The following is a 22,961-nucleotide window of genomic DNA, read 5'->3' as shown; positions in this document are numbered from 1 at the left end:
ATTCTGGTGTTCCCTTTATTGTTGCTTTATTGTCTTATTTATTATTTGGTGGCTGTCATAATTTTTGGTATAATAGTTGTGACTTATTCACACTATATACATTTGGCTTCCGCAACAGAAACAACTATTACTACCATTTAAACTAATCCCAGCAATATGCATGTTAGAGCAGCACCACGAGTCCATACCATCATGCATAGAGCCGGTTTGGAAGGACTTGTTTTAAGTTACCTTTAAGTCAAAATAACTTTTAAGCTATAAGTTAGGAATTTTAACTTTTTGCTTTTGACTTGTTTTTATCATTTTAACTTAAAAACAAGTGCTTAAAAGTACTTTTTTACTTTATCCAAATACTACAAAATGACTTAAAAAACCATTTAAGCTTAAAAACACTTAAAACAAGCCAATGCGGGCTCATATTCTTCGGTTTTAGTAGAGTATCTCTTTCACCCCTAACCCCACGTCCCCCACCAAATAAAATAATCAAAGTACAAAAAAGCAGCAAGTTGGCACGTGACTATTAGCCTCTGCCATTGTGTGTTAGTGTTACAAATCTAGGTCATTTCCACGAACTGATGTGGATTATCATTAATCAACTTTTCTATAGAACTCTCTTTCTTTTTCTCCTGCTCTTTCATTTTCATGTACAATAATAATAATCTAGTATAATCCCATTTAGTGGGGTCTGGGGAGGGTAGTGTGTACGCAGACCTTACCCCTACCCTGAGATAGAGAAGCTGTTTCCTCCAAGAACTTCCCACCTTGCTCTTAGGGAGACTCGAACTCACGACCTCTTCATTTTCATATACATTCCATATAAATATGAAGAAAATCTCCATACACATAACAAAGTTGAAACTATTTTAGTACCACCAAAATTATCCCCATACGCTAAAACCCCACCCAAAACATTAACGACCATTAACGCCGTCATGCAAATTCCCCCTGTCAACCTGTCAACGAACTTGTCAAGAACACCATCCCAGTAATACCCATAAAACATAACTGCCACATCACCACGTTAAATATTACCGTTAACCAGTAAGCTTTTTCACCCAAATCAAACACATTTTTACTCTTTTTTTTCATCTCCGAAAATCCACTGTCTATAGTCATTCCCGCCGTAGCCAAAACCGTAGCTGCTAATTCCATCACTATTTGCATTTCCACAACCATAGAATAGCAATAAACTTTTTTATATATTTTTTCCATTAATGAGAGATAAAGAGCGAATAATAATCCATCACCAACATTTGAGAAAAATCCTATTAAATACTTTAACTTAGTCAAACCTTTTGGGTCGTCATGGTTTGAACCTAAGGCTAATAAGACCGAACTAAGTGTTAACAAAATAACATGATTTAGATTTGCGTATGTGATTTTTTGTTTAACGATAATTACGGAAGTGCTAAGAGTGAAAACTAAATGCGATGATGTTATGAATTGGCCCCAACCCAATATGGACACTAACAAGGATGACACGCAAATAGACATTGGGCCGAGAAAAAGCAATTGGGCCAGGCCTTCACCATTGTTAATATGGGATCCAGGTTGATTAACTAGTATCGGGTACCCCTATCAATAGGAGGTTGAATTATGTGCGAAGGCATTTCTGTGTTTCTCATTCTGACTCTTCTGGCATCTCATCTCCTTCTTCGGTCTATCTTCTCATCCCAATCCTTATCTCTATCCTTAGTTTCTTGTTATTTTAGTAGTTTTCATTGTAATACCGAGAGATCCCAGCACATATATTGAGGATACTAAGAGATCCTCGGGATACCGAGAGATCCCCAGCACACATATTGAGGATACTAAGAGATCCTCGGGATACTGAGAGATCCCCGGTTGTCATATCTGTATTGAGTTGTATTCCTTCTGTGATTATTTTCTCTTTGTTATAGTTGTTATTCTTATTATCCTGTGTTACTTCATACTGTTAGCATTTAATTATATTATCATATTCTATACTGTTGTACCTCGTTTTTCAGCTATAATCAGTAGGACCCTGACCTTTCTCGTCACTACTCGACTGAGGTTATGCTTGACATTTACTAAGTACCGCTGTGGTGGTGTACTCATGCCCTTTCTGCGCATGTTTTTCATGTGCAGATCCAGGTACTTCGACTCAGTCCTACTACCCTTGAGGCGAGATGATTTTCCAGAGACTTTGAGGTATATCTGCCGCGTTCGCAGACCGAGGAGTCCCTTTCCATTCTCTCTCATAGTATTATAACCATTAGCCTAGCTGCACCACATCTTTGTGTATGAGATCATGGAGTAAGTTTCGAGTTCATGGCTTTAACAGGTTCTACAGAATACGTGGAGGCACATACACTTTAACAGGTTCTACAGAATACGAGTTGTTTATTTGCAAAATTGTCTGATTGGGACCAGTTAGGTGGAGTTGAATTTGGTGTTGCGACCTTTTATGCCATGTATCTTGATATATGTTTTCGGGTGTCCGAGAATATTGAGGATCCACATCTTGATAATTTTTTTGTGGAGTCTGAGTGTGGACTTCCAGTAAAAGAACATGCTCTAGTTCATAAAACAATGTTTACTTCTCTGTATATTGTCTTTGATCCTGGTGGGGTTAATAATTCTCTTTGTGCGACGAGCAAACAACTTCTGTTTAGACTAATGAAAGACTTAACTACAGAAAATTATGACACCACACAACAGTACATGAAGACACAGGCTGTAGTAGATGCACTTGCTATCGTGTTACAAGAGTGGAAAGTATTTGAATTGAGGAATGGATATAAGGTGAAGCTTCGAGCAATACAGGGTGCTGATTACACATTTTCTGGTGTCATTGAAGTGGTAGAGTTGGTTGCACATCATAGATTACTTCATGGCCTAGGCGATGCATTAATTTATAGTATTCTCTTGAACAAGTATGGGTTTGTAGGGCAGGTTATAACTGAACATAATCTTATAATGCAGCAGAGTTCTAATCTAGATCGAAAAGATCATGGTTATAGTTGGTTGATAGCAGGTGCAATGAAAATATTTAGTGGAGAGCGCACTTCTAAAACTGTTTACCAGTTCTTCAAGGCGGATAATTCTAGCTTCAATGGGTGTGCGCATGTTAAGGAGTTGGGACAAGAACTCACGGTTATAGGTCTTGCTATGCATACTGATACAAAAGTTGAATTTGTGAACATATCTTCAATGGCTAGTTCTGGTGTTAATAACAGGGCAATAATCATTGTGGGTAAAGGCAATATTGTCTTAGTTAGTGATGAAAATGGTACCAGCAAAACTGGAACTACTACAACGTTTATGCTTATGCGCTATCTTGCCTATTTTGGTGGTCATAGAACCATTGAAATGCGGGCTGTGGAACAGGTTTTGGAGTCATATCCAGTTCTTGACGCACTTGACAGTACCAAAATAGTTATAAATACCAAATCAAACCATCAAAGTGAATTTATGGAGATTCAGTTTGTCCGAAATGGAAGGACAATTGATGTAGCACCCAAGGATGAGATCAAAAGGTGTAATTTGGGGCATCCAGAATCATTTCACCATCTCAACCATTTAAAATTCTATGAACTCCTAGCTGTTCGTGTTGCTCAGAATACTTTTGAGACAAGGATGGCTATGAACATTATTGGTATTAGCAAGAAAGAGCAGGAAGCAATTTTAAGAGTTATGGCACTGGTTTTTCATCTTGCTGCCCGTGGCACACATTCGTGCCTCGTCGAACTCGCCATTATGATATTAGTGTTGCTCTGTTCGAACCTTGAGGACAAGGTTCTTATTGAGGTCGGGAGTATTGTTATGAATCGGCCCCAACCCAATATGGATACCAACAAGGATGACACGCAAATAGACATTGGGCCAAGAAGAAGCAATTGGGCCAGGCCTTCACCATTGTTAATATGGGATCCATGTTGATTAAATAGTATCGGGTACCCCTATCAGTAGGAGGTTGAATTATGTGCGAAGGCATTTCTGTGTTTCTCATCTTGACTCTTCTGGCATCTCATCTCCTTCTTCCATCTATCTTCTCATCCCAATCCTTATCTCTATTCTTAGTTTCTTGTTATTTCAGTAGTTTTCATTGTAATTCAGTAGCTTAAGAGTTATAATCAGTGTTCCGATTCTTATTAATATAGTGAGGAGTTTCACCATTGTTACATTGATGCTTTCATCGATTCGAATTCCAATGGACATCGTGGTACTAGATAAATTCATTGGCATCAACCTAGAGGGCTGGGTTTATCGAGCGGACGGTACTTCACATACCTTGGCTTCTCCGAGAAGGACTGGTTACCCCTTCCTTACTTCTACCTTGAAGGTAATGCCCTCACTTTGTTCGATTGGCTATTTCGCAATAAGCAATTCCACGATTGGAAGCATTTCAAGGATAAGCTATTTCTACATTTTCGGAATCACAACTTCAGTGCTTTGATAGGGCAGTTGGACAAACCTTCACGTGCTTGTTTAACCGAATTGGGTTATGCAACAATAGTCCCACCAGAGGACCAAGTGTCTTCCTTTCTCGATTGCCATATCCCCAACTCATACGGGTGCCAGTCTACTTTGGAAGATGAAACTTTAAATGCGAACCATCTGTTCGTTGAAAGGCTATTTACAGTTGTGAGCCTTGAAAGTCACGATTGTATATATGTAATATTTGACCCTCCCTAAGATTCTACACATTTTAGCATAAAATATTTAATTTAGGTTTACTATCGCTATTCTAAATAGTGTTGACTCTTTTACTTTATTTTATCACAAAAAATAAAAATTACAAAAAATATATTTTTTTCTTTTATTTAGCTAATTAATATTTTATCTAGTTACTTTTAATTTATCTACCTCACATAAAATTCAAAATACAAAAAAATAGTTCCACTTTGTTTTCAGAAATATTGTTTTAATTTTACAATGATTTTTTCAATTTTAATCTTTTAGTATGATATTTGAAAAATACCAAAAATAAGTTTGTTTTAACGGTTAGTTTTATTTTAACAGATATTTTACTTAAGTAGGATTAATTAGTAAATAATGTAGTATTTTTGGTCTTATTGTACAAGAAAGAGTATGAAATTTGAGGCTAATTTGTTGGTCTTAATTGAAAAGGTCCAATTCCGGATAGTCCAAAATATTGAGCCCATACCCATTCCTCATTTGACCTAACCTAATTCCTACACCCTATAAAATAATACAATAACAACAACCCAGTAAAATCCCACAAGTGGGGTCTGGGGAGAGTAGTGTGTACGCAGACCTTACCCCTACCCCTAAGGGGTAGAGAGGCTGTTTCCAAAAGACCCTCGGCTCAAGATAAAAAAGACAAAAGGAGAGAGTATTAGATTCACCACGGAGATCATAGGGAAAAAGGAACATAAAATTCAGAAGAAAAATGCAAAGCAAAAACGATGGCTAGTAAATGGATCATGCGTCGAAAATAGAAAATAGTAAGACACGACATTACCCCTAGCTATCTTAGACAAAACCCCACCGGACTAGGCTCACAAAGGTACAAAGTAACGTAAGACTCAACTACCTCCTACCCTACAACCGTAATACTCGACCTCCATAACTTCCTATCAAGTGTCATATCCTCGGAAATCTGAAGCCTCGCCATATCCTGCCTGATCACCTCTCCCCAATACTTCTTAGGCCTCCCTCTACCTCTTCTCGTGCCTTCCATAACCAGCCGCTCACACATCCTTACTGGAGCATCTGTGCTTCTCCTCTGTACATGCCCGAACTATCTGAGCCTCGCGCATCCTGTCATCAATGGGAGCCACGTGCACCTTCTCCCGAATATCATCATATCTTATCCATCCTAGTGTGCCCACACATCCACCTCAACATCCTCATTTCTGCTACTTTCATCTTTTGGATATGTGAGTTTTTAACAGGCCAACACTCAGTTACATCATGGCTGATCTAACCACCGATTTGTAGAACTTACCTTTGAGTATCGTTGGCACTCTCTTGTCACACAAGACTCCAGATGCTAACCTCTACTTCATCCATCCTTCCCCAATACGGTGCGTGACATCCTCGTCGATCTCCCCTCCCCCGTGGATAACCGAACCAAGGTACTTGAAGCTGCCTCTACTTGGGATAACCTGTGACTCAAGCCTCACATCCACGTCCACTTCCCCCGGCCCAGCGCTGAACTTACTCTCTAGGTATTTCGTCTTCGTTCTGCTTAGCTTGAAATTCTTAGACTCAAGAGTCTGTCTCCAAACTTTCAATCTCTCGTTAACACCGACTCGTGACTCATCAATCAGAACTATGTCATCAGCGAATAGCATGCACCCTGACACTTCCCCTTAAATATGGTTTGTTATCGCATCCATCACCAGGACGAATAAGAACGGACTAAGCGCAGAGCCTTGGTGTAACCCCATTTCAACCGGAAAGGGCTCAGAGTCCCCTTCTACTGTCGAAACCCAAGTCTTAGCCCCATCATACATATCCTTAATTGCCATAACATAAGGAACCGACATACCTTTTGCCTCCAAGCATCTCTAGAGAACTTCTTTAGGAACCTTGCCATACGCTTTCTCTAGGTCAATAAACACCATGTGCAGATCCTTTTTTCTCTCTCTGTATAGTTCCACCAACCTCCTAACAAGGTGTATAGCTTATGTGGTGGAACGACCCGGCATGAACCCGAACTGGTTGTCAAATACAGACACTGTCATCCTCACTCTCGCTTCAACCACCCTCTTCCATACTTTCATGGTATGACTCAGTAATTTGATACCCCTATAAATGTTACAACTCTGGATATCACATTTTTTCTTATATAATGGAACCATCGTACTCCACCTTCACTCATCCGGCATCCTCTTCGCCTAAAAAATAACATTAAACAAACCAGTCAACCACTCCCCACCTGCTCTCCCTACACACTTCCAAAATTCCACCGAAATTTCGTCTGGCCTGGTCGCTCTGCCCCACCTTTGTGCATGGGATCATGGAGTAAGTTCCGAGTTCATGCCTTTAACAGGTTCTATAGAAAACGTGGAGGCACATACACTATTTGACGCAATTGGAAAAAGATTGGAGTTGTTTATTTGCAAAATTATCTGATTGGGAGCAGTTAGGTGGAGTTGAATTTGGTGTTGTGACCTGTTATGCCATGTATATTGATATATATTTTTGGGTGTCCGAGAATATTGAGGATCCACATCTTGATAAATTTTTTGTGGAGTCTGAGTGTGGACTTCCACTAAAAGAACATGCTCTAGTTCATAAAACAATGTTTACTTCTCTGTATATTATCTTTGATCCTGGTGGGGTTAATAATTCTCTTTGTGCGACGAGCAAGCAACTTCTATTTAGACTAATGAAAGACTTAAGTACAGAAAATTATGACATCATACAATAGTACATGAAGACGCAGGCTGTAGTAAATGCACTTGTTGTCGCGTTACAAGAGTGGAAAGTATTTGAATTGAGGAATGGATATAAGGTGAAGCTTCGAGCAATACATGGTGCTGATTACACATTTTCTGGTGTCATTGAAGTGTTTGGTTTCACGTCATAGATTACATCATAGCCTAGGCGATGCATTAATTTGTGGTATTCTCTTGAACAAGTATGGGTTTGCAGGGCAGGTTATAACTGAACATAATCTTATAATGCAGCAGAGTTCTAATCTAGATCGAAAAGATCATGGTTATAGTTGGTTGATAGCAGGTGCAATGAAAATATTTAGTGGAGAGCGCACTTCTAAAACTGTTTACCAGTTCTTCAAGGCGGATAATTCTAGCTTCAATGGGTGTGCGCATGTTAAGGAGTTGGGACAAGAACTCACGGTTATAGGTCTTGCTATGCATACTGATACAAAAGTTGAATTTGTGAACATATCTTCAATGGCTAGTTCTGGTGTTAATAACAGGGCAATAATCATTGTGGGTAAAGGCAATATTGTCTTAGTTAGTGATTAAAATGGTACCAGCAAAACTGGAACTACTACAACGTTTATGCTTATGCGCTATCTTGCCTATTTTGGTGGTCATAGAACCATTGAAATGCGGGCTGTGGAACAGGTTTTGGAGTCATATCCAGTTCTTGACGCACTTGGCAGTACCAAAATAGTTATAAATACCAAATCAAACCATCAAAGTGAATTTATGGAGATTCAGTTTGTCCGAAATGGAAGGACAATTGATGTAGCACCCAAGGATGAGATCAAAAGGTGTAATTTGGGGCATCCAGAATCATTTCACCATCTCAACCATTTAAAATTCTATGAACTCCTAGCTGTTCGTGTTGCTCAGAATACTTTTGAGACAAGGATGGCTATGAACATTATTGGTATTAGCAAGAAAGAGCAGGAAGCAATTTTAAGAGTTATGGCACTGGTTTTTCATCTTGCTGCCCGTGGCACACATTCGTGCCTCGTCGAACTCGCCATTATGATATTAGTGTTGCTCTGTTCGAACCTTGAGGACAAGGTTCTTATTGAGGTCGGGAGTATTGTTATGAATCGGCCCCAACCCAATATGGATACCAACAAGGATGACACGCAAATAGACATTGGGCCAAGAAGAAGCAATTGGTCCAGGCCTTCACCATTGTTAATATGGGATCCATGTTGATTAAATAGTATCGGGTACCCCTATCAGTAGGAGGTTGAATTATGTGCGAAGGCATTTCTGTGTTTCTCATCTTGACTCTTCTGGCATCTCATCTCCTTCTTCCATCTATCTTCTCATCCCAATCCTTATCTCTATTCTTAGTTTCTTGTTATTTCAGTAGTTTTCATTGTAATTCAGTAGCTTAAGAGTTATAATCAGTGTTCCGATTCTTATTAATATAGTGAGGAGTTTCACCATTGTTACATTGATGCTTTCATCGATTCGAATTCCAATGGACATCGTGGTACTAGATAAATTCATTGGCATCAACCTAGAGGGCTGGGTTTATCGAGCGGACGGTACTTCACATACCTTGGCTTCTCCGAGAAGGACTGGTTACCCCTTCCTTACTTCTACCTTGAAGGTAATGCCCTCACTTTGTTCGATTGGCTATTTCGCAATAAGCAATTCCACGATTGGAAGCATTTCAAGGATAAGCTATTTCTACATTTTCGGAATCACAACTTCAGTGCTTTGATAGGGCAGTTGGACAAACCTTCACGTGCTTGTTTAACCGAATTGGGTTATGCAACAATAGTCCCACCAGAGGACCAAGTGTCTTCCTTTCTCGATTGCCATATCCCCAACTCATACGGGTGCCAGTCTACTTTGGAAGATGAAACTTTAAATGCGAACCATCTGTTCGTTGAAAGGCTATTTACAGTTGTGAGCCTTGAAAGTCACGATTGTATATATGTAATATTTGACCCTCCCTAAGATTCTACACATTTTAGCATAAAATATTTAATTTAGGTTTACTATCGCTATTCTAAATAGTGTTGACTCTTTTACTTTATTTTATCACAAAAAATAAAAATTACAAAAAATATATTTTTTTCTTTTATTTAGCTAATTAATATTTTATCTAGTTACTTTTAATTTATCTACCTCACATAAAATTCAAAATACAAAAAAATAGTTCCACTTTGTTTTCAGAAATATTGTTTTAATTTTACAATGATTTTTTCAATTTTAATCTTTTAGTATGATATTTGAAAAATACCAAAAATAAGTTTGTTTTAACGGTTAGTTTTATTTTAACAGATATTTTACTTAAGTAGGATTAATTAGTAAATAATGTAGTATTTTTGGTCTTATTGTACAAGAAAGAGTATGAAATTTGAGGCTAATTTGTTGGTCTTAATTGAAAAGGTCCAATTCCGGATAGTCCAAAATATTGAGCCCATACCCATTCCTCATTTGACCTAACCTAATTCCTACACCCTATAAAATAATACAATAACAACAACCCAGTAAAATCCCACAAGTGGGGTCTGGGGAGAGTAGTGTGTACGCAGACCTTACCCCTACCCCTAAGGGGTAGAGAGGCTGTTTCCAAAAGACCCTCGGCTCAAGATAAAAAAGACAAAAGGAGAGAGTATTAGATTCACCACGGAGATCATAGGGAAAAAGGAACATAAAATTCAGAAGAAAAATGCAAAGCAAAAACGATGGCTAGTAAATGGATCATGCGTCGAAAATAGAAAATAGTAAGACACGACATTACCCCTAGCTATCTTAGACAAAACCCCACCGGACTAGGCTCACAAAGGTACAAAGTAACGTAAGACTCAACTACCTCCTACCCTACAACCGTAATACTCGACCTCCATAACTTCCTATCAAGTGTCATATCCTCGGAAATCTGAAGCCTCGCCATATCCTGCCTGATCACCTCTCCCCAATACTTCTTAGGCCTCCCTCTACCTCTTCTCGTGCCTTCCATAACCAGCCGCTCACACATCCTTACTGGAGCCTCTGTGCTTCTCCTCTGTACATGCCCGAACTATCTGAGCCTCGCGCATCCTGTCATCAATGGGAGCCACGTGCACCTTCTCCCGAATATCATCATATCTTATCCATCCTAGTGTGCCCACACATCCACCTCAACATCCTCATTTCTGCTACTTTCATCTTTTGGATATGTGAGTTTTTAACAGGCCAACACTCAGTTACATCATGGCTGATCTAACCACCGATTTATAGAACTTACCTTTGAGTATCGTTGGCACTCTCTTGTCACACAAGACTCCAGATGCTAACCTCTACTTCATCCATCCTTCCCCAATACAGTGCGTGACATCCTCGTCGATCTCCCCTCCCCCGTGGATAACCGAACCAAGGTACTTGAAGCTGCCTCTACTTGGGATAACCTGTGACTCAAGCCTCACATCCACGTCCACTTCCCCCGGCCCAGCGCTGAACTTACTCTCTAGGTATTTCGTCTTCGTTCTGCTTAGCTTGAAATTCTTAGACTCAAGAGTCTGTCTCCAAACTTTCAATCTCTCGTTAACACCGACTCGTGACTCATCAATCAGAACTATGTCATCAGCGAATAGCATGCACCCTGACACTTCCCCTTAAATATGGTTTGTTATCGCATCCATCACCAGGACGAATAAGAACGGACTAAGCGCAGAGCCTTGGTGTAACCCCATTTCAACCGGAAAGGGCTCAGAGTCCCCTTCTACTGTCGAAACCCAAGTCTTAGCCCCATCATACATATCCTTAATTGCCATAACATAAGGAACCGACATACCTTTTGCCTCCAAGCATCTCTAGAGAACTTCTTTAGGAACCTTGCCATACGCTTTCTCTAGGTCAATAAACACCATGTGCAGATCCTTCTTTCTCTCTCTGTATAGTTCCACCAACCTCCTAACAAGGTGTATAGCTTATGTGGTGGAACGACCCGGCATGAACCCGAACTGGTTGTCAAATACAGACACTGTCATCCTCACTCTCGCTTCAACCACCCTCTTCCATACTTTCATGGTATGACTCAGTAATTTGATACCCCTATAAATGTTACAACTCTGGATATCACATTTTTTCTTATATAATGGAACCATCGTACTCCACCTTCACTCATCCGGCATCCTCTTCGCCTAAAAAATAACATTAAACAAACCAGTCAACCACTCCCCACCTGCTCTCCCTACACACTTCCAAAATTCCACCGAAATTTCGTCTGGCCTGGTCGCTCTGCCCCATCTTTGTGCATGGGATCATGGAGTAAGTTCCGAGTTCATGCCTTTAACAGGTTCTATAGAAAACGTGGAGGCACATACACTATTTGACGCAATTGGAAAAAGATTGGAGTTGTTTATTTGCAAAATTATCTGATTGGGAGCAGTTAGGTGGAGTTGAATTTGGTGTTGTGACCTGTTATGCCATGTATATTGATATATATTTTTGGGTGTCCGAGAATATTGAGGATCCACATCTTGATAAATTTTTTGTGGAGTCTGAGTGTGGACTTCCACTAAAAGAACATGCTCTAGTTCATAAAACAATGTTTACTTCTCTGTATATTATCTTTGATCCTGGTGGGGTTAATAATTCTCTTTGTGCGACGAGCAAGCAACTTCTATTTAGACTAATGAAAGACTTAAGTACAGAAAATTATGACATCATACAATAGTACATGAAGACGCAGGCTGTAGTAAATGCACTTGTTGTCGCGTTACAAGAGTGGAAAGTATTTGAATTGAGGAATGGATATAAGGTGAAGCTTCGAGCAATACATGGTGCTGATTACACATTTTCTGGTGTCATTGAAGTGTTTGGTTTCACGTCATAGATTACATCATGGCCTAGGCGATGCATTAATTTGTGGTATTCTCTTGAACAAGTATGGGTTTGCAGGGCAGGTTATAACTGACCATAATCTGATAATGCAGCAGAATTCTAATCTAGATCGAAAAGATCATGGTTATAGTTGGTTGATAGCAGGTGCAATGGAAATATTTAATGGAGAGCGCACTTCTAAAACTGTTTACTAGTTCTTCAAGGCGGATAATTCTAGCTTCAATGGGTGTGCGCATGTTAAGGAGTTGGGACAAGAACTCATGGTTATAAGTCTTGCTATGCATACTGATACAGAAGTTGAATTTGTGAACATATCTTCAATGGCTAGTTCTGGTGTTAATAACAGGGCAATAATCATTGTGGGTAAAGGCAATATTGTCTTAGTTAGTGATGAAAATGGTACTGACAAAACTGGAACTACTACAACGTTTATGCTTATGTGCTATCTTGCCTATTTTGGTGGTCATAGAACCATTGAAATACGGGCCATGGAACAAGTTTTGGAGTCATATCCAGTTCTTGACGCACTTGGCAGTACCAAAATGGTTATAAATACCAACTCAAACCATCAAAGTGAATTTATGGAGATTCAGTTTGTCCGAAATGGAAAGACAATTGATGTAGCACCCAAGGAGGAGATCAAAAGGTGTAATTTGGGGCATCCAGAATCATTTCACCATCTCAACCATTTAAAATTCTATGAACTCCTAGCTGTTCGTGTTGCTCGGAATACTTTTGAGACAAGGATGGCTATGAACATTATTGGTATTAGCAAGAAAGAGCAGCAAACAATTTTAAGAGTTAGGCACTGGTTCTTCATCTTGCTGCCCGTGACATACATTCGTGCCTCGCCGAACCCGTCATTATGATATCAGTGTTGCTCTGTTCGAACCTTAAGGACAAGGTCCTTATTGAGGTCGAGAATATTATTATGAATCGGCCCCAACCCAATATGGACACTAACAAGGATGACACGCAAATAGATATTGGGCCGAGAAGAAGCAATTGGGCCAGGCCTTCATCATTGTTAATATGGGATCCAAGCTGCTTAAATAGTATCGGGTACCCCTATCAGTAGTTGGTTGAATTATATGCGACGACATTTCTGTGTTTCTCATCCTGACTCTTCTGGCATCTCATCTCCTTCTTCGATCTATCTTCTCATCCCAATCCTTATCTCTATCCTTAGTTTCTTGTTATTTCAGTAGTTTTCATTGTAATTCAGTAGCTTAAGAGTTATAATCAGTGAATCGATTCTTATTAAAATAGTGAGGAGTTTCACCATTGTTACAGACGATAAAACAAGAGAATTTGTCGAAACGAGAAGATAAGAATTTTGCCCCAAGAAAATAAAAGGTTGTTAAAACCTAATAAAAAAACCAATGAGAATAGAGAGTGACAAGATTTTAGGAGCGAAACCAGTAAATGGTTTCTATCAGTGAATTTAAAAACATAAAAAGGTAAATAAATAGGGAGAAGGAGAAAAGAAAAACCAGCAGATTGAACCCAAGTATAAACCCAACGACTTGCACCTTTGTGATTGAAGTAGAATTCTGAGAGTAGGGTTGATGAGATTGAACCAACAAAAATACACAAGTAGTTAATTCCTAGGAGAAAAATATAATATTTTTTAGTGGTGGAAGTAGTGTTTGTTGTTTTTTGGTCATGTGTTTGGACTCTACTACCACTTTTTTGGTGGTGTTTTTTGTGTCTATAATCATAAGTTCTCTTGAAAAATTTGCTTGATCTTGATCATGTTCTTGTTGTGAGTGTTGGGCTAAGAAATCCATTGGACAATGAAAAACAAAGAAAAAGAAAAGCCGCAGATAAATAAAAGGATACAAAGTCTATGTTTTGTAGTTAGTGGATGGTTGAGTAGTGAATATATATATATATATGTATATATATATATATATATATTTAAAAGTGGGCTTTAGTGAGTGTTCTTCTGCATAAAAGGTTTATTTTCTATGAAATTTACTGGCTCGACTAATATAAAATTAAGTCGTAAATTAAAAAGTCAATTACGAAAGTTTAGCATTCTCTACTGAAGAGTAATGTAATTCCTAGGTTTGAATCCAAAATCTCAAATTAAGGTTGAATCGATTTTTACATTATTCTACAACATAATTTAGTGAGTTTAGTTAATTTCACCTTTTTCCTAAAAGAATGTAGTTAAATATTCATTCAATGACAAGACACAATATTTTTAAAAAATTCTGGTATTATTTCCTTTGTTTCATGTTATGTCATACACTAACATTATTACTATTTAGGAGAGTCAAAAGAGGTCTTTCCTTGAACATGATATTTTAATTAGTAATTTTAAATATTTTAAGTTATTAACTATTGTCATTTATATTACTTTTTCTATAATTTTAAAATATATAAAAAAATTAAGAAACTTGAAGATTCTATTTTTGTATTCATTACCAAAATTAAATAGTTTAACCATTATACTCTAAAGTCCACCATTTTAGAATAGAACGAGGGATATAATTTATAGATCAATTACGGTGATGCACAATAATCTGGGACTTGTTGTCCAGTTAGTATTATTTTTTCTTCTTTTGTCTTGAGCTGTAAATATTTCACAACTTTGATAAATAAAATTCTATAATCACCAGAAAAAAAATTGGGGTATCTACAATAGTTTGTATGATTTATATTAAATAGCACTAGTAAAGGTGAATATCGATAAATAACCTTAAATATACAATAAGTAATAACTGATATTAGTTAATTAAACTCGATTTTAAAATAAATTAATGAATATTGTAAAAATATTCTTGCTTAAAATTATTTTTTTATTTTTCCCCCAGCACCATCACACAATCAAGAAAGGAAAGCAAAACCTTTAGACTAATCATAAGGATAGAGAGCGTGACGACCCGGTCAGTCATCTAATGAGTTACCGCTTCGTTTCCCCCATTTCTGCTTCTTATTGCTTAGCTTATCGGTTCTATGTGTGATCGGGTTGGTTGGCTCGGGTTCGGAAAGGATTTGGTAAGGTTTGAGCCACTTAGTCTCTTTTGAGGAAACTTAAGTTGGAAAAGTCAATCGGATATTGACTTATGTATTATAGGGCTCAGATATGAGTTTCGATGGTTTGGTTAGCTTCGGAGGTGATTTGAGACTTAGGAGCGTGATCGGAATATGTTTTGGAGGTTCGGAGTAGATTTAGGCTTGAATTGATGAAATTGGAATTTTGGCGATTTTCGATTGATAAGTGAGATTTTGATATAGGGGTTGGAATAGGATTTCGAGAGTTGTAGTAGTTCCGTTGTGTCATTTGGGATGTGTGCGCAAAATTTCAGGTCATTCGGACGTGGTTTGATTTTTTTTTTATTATCAAAATCGTAATTTAGAAGATTTTGGGATTCTTAGGCTTGAATCCGATGCGAATTTGGTGTTTCGATATTGTTTTGAGCGTTCCGAAAATTGGAGCAAGTTTGAATGATGTTATGGATTATGTTGCCATGTTTCGTTGAGGTCCCGGGGGCCTCGGGTGAGTTTCGGGTGGTCATTCGGACCATTTCATGTTTTGGAAAAATTGCAGAAAATCTGCTGAAGTGTTGCAGACATTTGGCCTTCGCATTCGCGAGTGGGCCCTCGCGTTTGCGAGTGGGCCCTCGCGTTCGCGAGTGGGCCCTCGCGTTCGTGAAGGGTTAGGCTGGGAGGCTGTGAAGTTGGCCTTCGCGTTCGCGAAGGGGGTCTCGCGATCGCGAAGGGTTGAGGCTTGTGGTCATTGCGTTCGCGAAGGGTTAGGATGTGAGGTTGGAAGATTGGCCTTCGCGTTCGCGAAGGAGTCCCGTGTTCGCGAAGGGCTGGGGTCTTTGAGCTACGCGTTCGCGAGAGGGAAGCCGCGTTCACGATGGGCCGGGAAGCTGAGCCTTCGCGTTCGCGAGAGGGGAGCCGCGTTCACGAAGAAGGAAAATTGGTCAACTCAAATTTGTGCTTCACAAACGCGAGGCGTTGACCGCGTTCGCGATGAAGGATTTTTAAGTGCTGGGCAGAATGTTTTAAAAGGCCTATTCCGCGATTTTGAGCATAAGTTCCTCAATTTTTGGGCAATTTGAGAGCTTTTCGAAGAGGATTGAAGAGAGATTCAAGGAGGAACACTTGGAGGTAAGATTTATGGACTTAATACTTGATTCTTATGTGATTTCTATCTAATTAATCATGGAATTTAAGCCTAATATTGAAAAACTAGGGCTTGAGATTTGAGACCTTTGATTAGGATTTGAGGGGTCGTTTGTGGTCGGATTTTGATGCATTTGGTATGTATGAACTCGTGAGAGTATAAGGATTCTAATTTTGTGATTTTTGTCGAAATCCGAGACGTGGGCCCGGGGGTCGGGTTTGACCAATTTCGGGATTTGTGTTGTAATTTGATTTCTTTCGAGTAGGCTTTGTTCTCTTAGCATATTTTGATAGTTTTGTACTGATTTTGGTTAGATTTGGAGCATCCGGAAGCCGACTCAAGAGGCAAGGGCATCGCGGGCTAGAGTTCGGACCGGATAAAGGTGAGTAATGATTGTAAATATTGTTCTGAGGGAATGAAACCCCGGATTACACATCATGGTGCTATATTGAGGTAATACACACGTTAGATGACGAGCGTGGGGTCGTGCACTGTTGGGGATTGGGACTTAGTCCATCCCAAATGATTGTTTTACCGCGTATTTGACTAAAACCTATTTACTATCATCATGTTTTGGGCTGAATGTCATATTTGGGCCTTGTGACAACAATTTGAACCCTTAGGGGATTTTTACTGATATTTCCTCACTGTTTTGACTTTACACTTGAACTCAGTCATGCTATTTTCTACTATTTTCATAACTCGACCATGTCTACTCTGTTTTAACACATTAAATGATATTTTGGGCTGAGCATCATGTTTTACTATTGCCCGAGGGGCTTATGAGATTCTGACTGAGTAGGGCCGATGGTCTATGTTGTGAGGAAACACTGATTATGATTATGAGGCTGAGGGCCTGAGATTTGTACTCCACGTGGTGGCTTGTTGATATGAGGCCAAGAGCCTATTTGATTATGCCACGAGATGACTTGATATTGCGCTTGGGCTGTAAGGGGCCCCTCCAGGAGTCTGCACACCCCCAGTGAGCGTGAGTACCTAGTGTGATGTGAGATATAGCCCGAGGGGTTGGTATTGTTTCTGAGATATTGCCCGAGGGGCGGATTTGTTGACATTGAGCCCGATGGGCGATCCTTTATGTGTTTATCTTTCTTATTTTCCTGTCATTTACTTGCTTAATTGTTAAAAAGGCATTTTTATGAAGTTTAACTGAACTTAGTGACTTTACACCTCTTTACTGCTTCACCGTTTCTACTAGCTTTTACTGCTTCCTTATAGCCTGTTATGTGCCTTTCATGATTTCTTATTACTTAGTCTGCATTTATTATTATTACTCACTGAGTTGGAGTACTCATTTTACTCTCTGCACCCTGTGTGCAGATTCAGGCGCTTCAGGTTCTGCTAGAGAGAGTTGATAGCTTGCAACAGATTTTCGGAGTCCACTAGGTAGCTGCTCGGCGTTCACAGCCTAGTGTTTCTCCCTCTTATAATATTTCTTTCTCTTGTACTAGATTTTGTAATAGACTGTGTAGGCCATTTTCTGTGTTTCTAGACTTATGTTAGATGCTCATTACTAGTAACACCCCGATATCAGGCTGTGTTGGGTGTGTTTTTTCGCAACTGTACTGTTCACTGCTTATTTTGAGATTCTATCATGTTTAACACTTAATACTTATTGTCTTAATTGCTTAAAAACTGGATTGGAAATGTGTCGACTGGCCTTGTCTTCACGAGAGGCACCATCATGATCGGGTCCGGGTTTAGGGTCGTGACAAGTTGGTATCAGAGCCTAGGTTACATAGGTCTCACGAGTCATGAGCATATTTAGTAGAGTCTTGCGGATCGGTACAGAGACGTCTGTACTTATCTTCGAGAGGCTGCTGAACCTTTAGAAAAACTTCATATTCTTGAATTCTTATCGTGCGAATCTGTTGATCCAAGTACTAAACTTCTGTTATTCTATTCTCTCACAGATGGTGAGGACACGAACAATCGGTCAGGATGGACGACCACCAGTGCCACCAGCTGTGGCCACTAGAGGTCGAGGACGCGGTCGTTGTCGCGGTAGGGGTAGGGGTGTGGCCCGCACAACAGCTAGGGAAGCACCTGCAGATCCACCAGCCGCCCTAAGTTTAGGATCAGGTTCTGGTTGTAGATGGTCCAGCAGGACCAGTTCAGGCACCGACTGTGCCCATTGTTATTCCTGGTCTTCAGGAGACCTTGGCTCAGATCTTGACCATGTGCACTAACCTTACTCAGGCGGTCACAGTTTCTTCTATAACAGCTACTTCTCAGGCCGGGGGAGGCACCCAGACTCCCGCCGCTCGTACTCCTGAGCAGGTTGGTCAGAAATTGCAGACACCGGAGGCACCTCCAGCCCAGCCGGTTGCAGTTGCTCAGGATTTTGTAGCTCCTGCCATGCTAGAGGACGAGCAACGCAGGTTAGAGAGGTTCAGTAGGCTTTAGCCTCCGACGTTCAGTGGTACAGAGGGCGAGGACGCCCATGGTTTCTTAAACAAGTGTTAGAGGATTCTTTGCACAGCGGGTATTCTGGAGACCGGCGGGGTCGCTTTTACTACTTTTCAGTTTTCTGGAGCTGCCTTCACTTGGTGGGAGACCTTTGATAGGTGTAGTGTTACGCAACGCCTTCCTGATGTTCTTTGGAAGGGCAACGTAAGGCTAAGCAACCGATGTCAGTACAGTTGTTGTCCGCCAATGAGGTCCCCTCCGTACGCTAGACTAGATTGTCAGTGCCGTGCGGGAAAACCAATGTCACGAACAATTGCGGCTGAGAGAGAATTGGGTTTTGAATGATGATGATTTTATTGATGAATGAAATACTGATTACAAAAGATGCGGTGTCGAGGGGGAGAGACACCAGTACAGAAAATTGCTTGCTTGAAAATGTTTGATTGTTTGGTCCCCCTTAATAATGCTTAAAAAAATAAACCAACATTACATGACTAGTCCTAATAAAGCTGTAGAAGCACACTGAATGGAAATGATGTAAACTAGCCTATAATTACAATGAAAAGGACTTAGTTTATTACAAGGTAGAACTAAGTCCGATGGCAGCAACTTTGTCTTGCGGGTTAGGGTCTGCGCGCGCGTTGCTGTGGGCGCGCGCGACACTTGTTGTGTTGGCCTGAGGCTGGGCGCTGGTGCTTGGCATCAGGGTATGTGCACGAGGCGCTGCTGGAATGGGCCTGTAGTTGTGCGCTGGCGAGGCATCAGGATCTGCGCACGCGACATTGTCAGGGCGCGCGACGGTGTTGTCGTTGGCCAGCCCTTAGGCACTGGCGAGAGGCATTAGTGGGGCGACAGAGGCACATACGCGCTTGTCACTTGGCGCAGCCAAGACCACGGGGCCGACCATGGCGCTAGGCATTGTGAGGCTTGCTAGGCCGCCATGGGGCGCGACCAAGGGGTCATGAGGCGTGTCTGGAAAGCAGCCCATAACATTCTCCCCCACCTGAGTTGGCGCCGTCCTCGGAGCCTTATGATGATGATGATGCTTCTAGTGGTTGCTGGATGGGAGATCTGCGCCCCTATGTTCTGTGAGCTTGCTGTTGTAGCGACGCAATGATTTCATGCGGCTGACATGGAAGACTGGATGGATCTTCCACCAGGATGGAGTTTTCACCTGGTATGTGGACTTCCCAATGCGTTTTTCGATGGGCAGGGGCCCGATGTATTTTTGTTGCAGGCAAGGGTCATGGGTCCTCTCTGCAAACAAGTATCGCTTTGAGATGCATAGCATTACTTTGTCCCATGTTTGATGTTGGGAAAAGCAAAGATTTTGTTCGGTAAATCTTTTTGCCCGCTCTTGGGCTTTGACGAGAAAGCTCTGCACTATCCCCATGTTGCGCTCCCATTCACTCGAGAAGTTGGAAGCTCGAGGAGATTTCGGCATGGTTGATGCATTCACCGTTTGCGGGAGAAGCAGTTGCTGTCTGGTAACAATTTCAAAAGGACTTTTGTTTGTATGATGGCTCTTTTGAGAATTGAAACACAGTTGAGCAGCATCCAGGAGCTTGACCCAATGCTTCTGTGATCCGGTTGCAAAGTTGCGGAGATATTCCTCCAGCATGTCATCGAACCGGTCTGTATGGCCATTCAATGATGGATGGATGTCTGAGTTGTGACTCAATGTAGACCCAAAGCACCTGAAGAGATGAGTCCAAAAGTTGCTAGTGAAGCGTGAGTCGCGCCTACTAACAATGTCTTTGGGCAGGCCCTAATGTTTGATAATGTGCAAGAAGAAGAGTCGAGCTGTATCTTCTGCTCATGCGTTTTGCGGGGCTGCTATGAAGGTTGCATAGTTTGAAAACTGATCTATGACAACTATGATGGATGCAAGATTACCGACTTGGGGCAATCCCGTGATGAATCTGAGGGAAACACTTTCCCATGGTCTCTGTGGAACATATAATGGCTGCAAGGGTCCCATCTGTGATGAGCGATCCGACTTGTCCTTGTGGCATGGCTGACAAGTCTTCACACGCCGATGAGCGTCACCAGTATTTTGAGGCCGATGACATGATGGCTGATTGTTGTTGCGAAGGGTAGCCGGAACCAGGGGTTCATGTCTGTTGACTACCTTCTCCAACTGCATGGCCGAGATATTTTCAGCGGCCATCTTTATGGGAAAGCATGGTATGGTGCAGGGCTTGGCCCCGTTTCCTCCCATCATCAAGAGCATGTTGGCATATGGTACCGGTATGGTGTTGGTTTGCCTCATGAACTCCAAACCCACTATGATGTAGAAATCATCTATGATTGCGATGCGCAGGTCGATGCTTCCTTTGTATGGGCCAAGCTTCACTGGGACATTTGTAGTTGTTCCACCCAATGTTTGGGGTGGTGAGTTGATAGCCTTGACGCGACCTTTGCTCTTTTGCACAACAAGACCCATGCGCTCTACTTGAGTTAACGATAAGTAGTTGTGGGTGGCACCCGTGTCTATCAATGCGTGAAGGGGCTTGCCGTTCACTTTCAATTCGACGAACATTAGGGTCCTCGCTTGTTTATGAGGTCTCTCGTCCATCTTTTCCTTCCCTTTCTTGGTGATTGGGACTGAGATTTTCTTAGGAGGACATGCACTGGTCCCCGCTAAGGCATGCGGGATAGAGCCAACAATTGCATTGAAGGCGCCTACCTGGTCTTCTTCTGATGTGTCTGATGCGTCTGACTCATCCTCGACAGTCTGATGAGCATTGACCTTGATGTTTGGGCATTCATTGTTCCAATGTGCCCCGCCGCAATGACGGCATTCTGAGGGAGGCTTTCTCCCCTGATTGTTGTTGATGGATGCAGCACTGTTGCTGTTGGAGGGAGGAGTCTTAGTTTTGGATGCACTCCGATCTCCCCCACTTTTGCTTGGGCCACCATTGCTGGGATGGTGCCCGTTGAATCCCCCTCGGACAGACGGCTGGGGCCTGTCGTTCTGAGTTCCCAAATGATAATCGCCAAGGCATTCTGCAGCTTGAATGGCCTTGGGCAGGGTGTCTACCCGTTGTCGCTGTAGTTCCATACGGGCATGAGGTTTCAAACCTTCTATGAATGCGAAGAGTTTGTCTTTGTCCCCCATGTCGCGTATGTTTAGCATGAGTGCGGAGAATTCGCGCACGTACTCCCTCACTGATTTGGTGTGGCGGAGGTCCCGTAGCTTTCTCCTTGCATTGTATTCCACATTTTTGGGGAAGAACTGCAGGCGTATGGCTACCTTCAATTCATCCCATGTCTGGAGAGTATCTTCACCGGCCTTGATGGCTTCCTATTTGACCCGCCACCAAAGTTTGGCATCGCCATGAAGATACATGGCAGCAGTCGCTACCTTTTTGGATTCTTCCAAATGGCCCATGGCATCAAAGTATTGTTCGATGTCGAAGATGAAGTTTTCCACTTCTTTAGCATCCCGGGATCCGTCGTATCGCTTTGGCTCCGGTATCTTAAGCTTCTGTGGAATGGGGGTGAGGTTTACTGCACCGCTGATGTGGTTGTCGCCTCCTCGAAGTAGGCTATGTAGGGCAACATTGACAATATTGAGCTTGCCTGTCAAGTTGTCTATGGTTTGCTGCATGGCAGTTAGTCTATCTGCCTTTTGTTGCCGATGGGCTAAATCGTCGGCACGCTCCTGTTGAAGGTCCTCAAATTTGCCATGAATATTGGTAGTTTTGATGGCTGCCGTTTTTCGGTCATCGTTAGAGTCATGACTGATGTTTGCAATGTCATTTTCTGCCTGTCGCATTCGGCGGTCCAGGTCGTCCTACCTTTGAACTAGGTTGTTGTTTTGATCAGGCACCGTATCCACTATGGGTCGTAATCGGTCAATCGTGTCTTCTAGGGATGCTAGACGCTCCCCATGATTCACCATGGTCAGAAATGGTGATGATGGCAAATGTATTCCCTTGTCCGATGTCGAGCCTAGGCTCTGATACCTACTGTTACGTAATGCCTTCCTGATGTTCTTTGGAAGGGCAACGTAAGGCTAAGCAACCGATGTCAGTGCGGTTGCTGTCCGCCAATGAGGTACCCTCCGCACGCTAGACTAGATTGTCAGTGCCGTGCGGGAAAACCAATGTCACGAGCAATTGCGGAAGCTGAGAGAGAATTGGGTTTTGAATGATGATGATTTTATTGATGAA

At 41.4% G+C, this 22,961-nt stretch overlaps 1 pseudogene; it reads right to left on the bottom strand.

Annotated features, from left to right (window-relative positions):
* Nucleotides 1-554: 554 nt before the first annotated feature.
* LOC104220913 (probable purine permease 4) lies at nucleotides 555-22,564 on the bottom strand (annotated as a pseudogene).
* Nucleotides 22,565-22,961: the final 397 nt, after the last annotated feature.

The sequence above is a fragment of the Nicotiana sylvestris genome, chromosome 8, assembly GCF_000393655.2.
Source record: "Nicotiana sylvestris chromosome 8, ASM39365v2, whole genome shotgun sequence".
Taxonomy (NCBI): domain Eukaryota; kingdom Viridiplantae; phylum Streptophyta; class Magnoliopsida; order Solanales; family Solanaceae; genus Nicotiana; species Nicotiana sylvestris.
The sequence above is the reverse complement of the archived record's forward strand: the minus strand, read 5'-3'. Positions and strand labels throughout refer to the sequence as shown.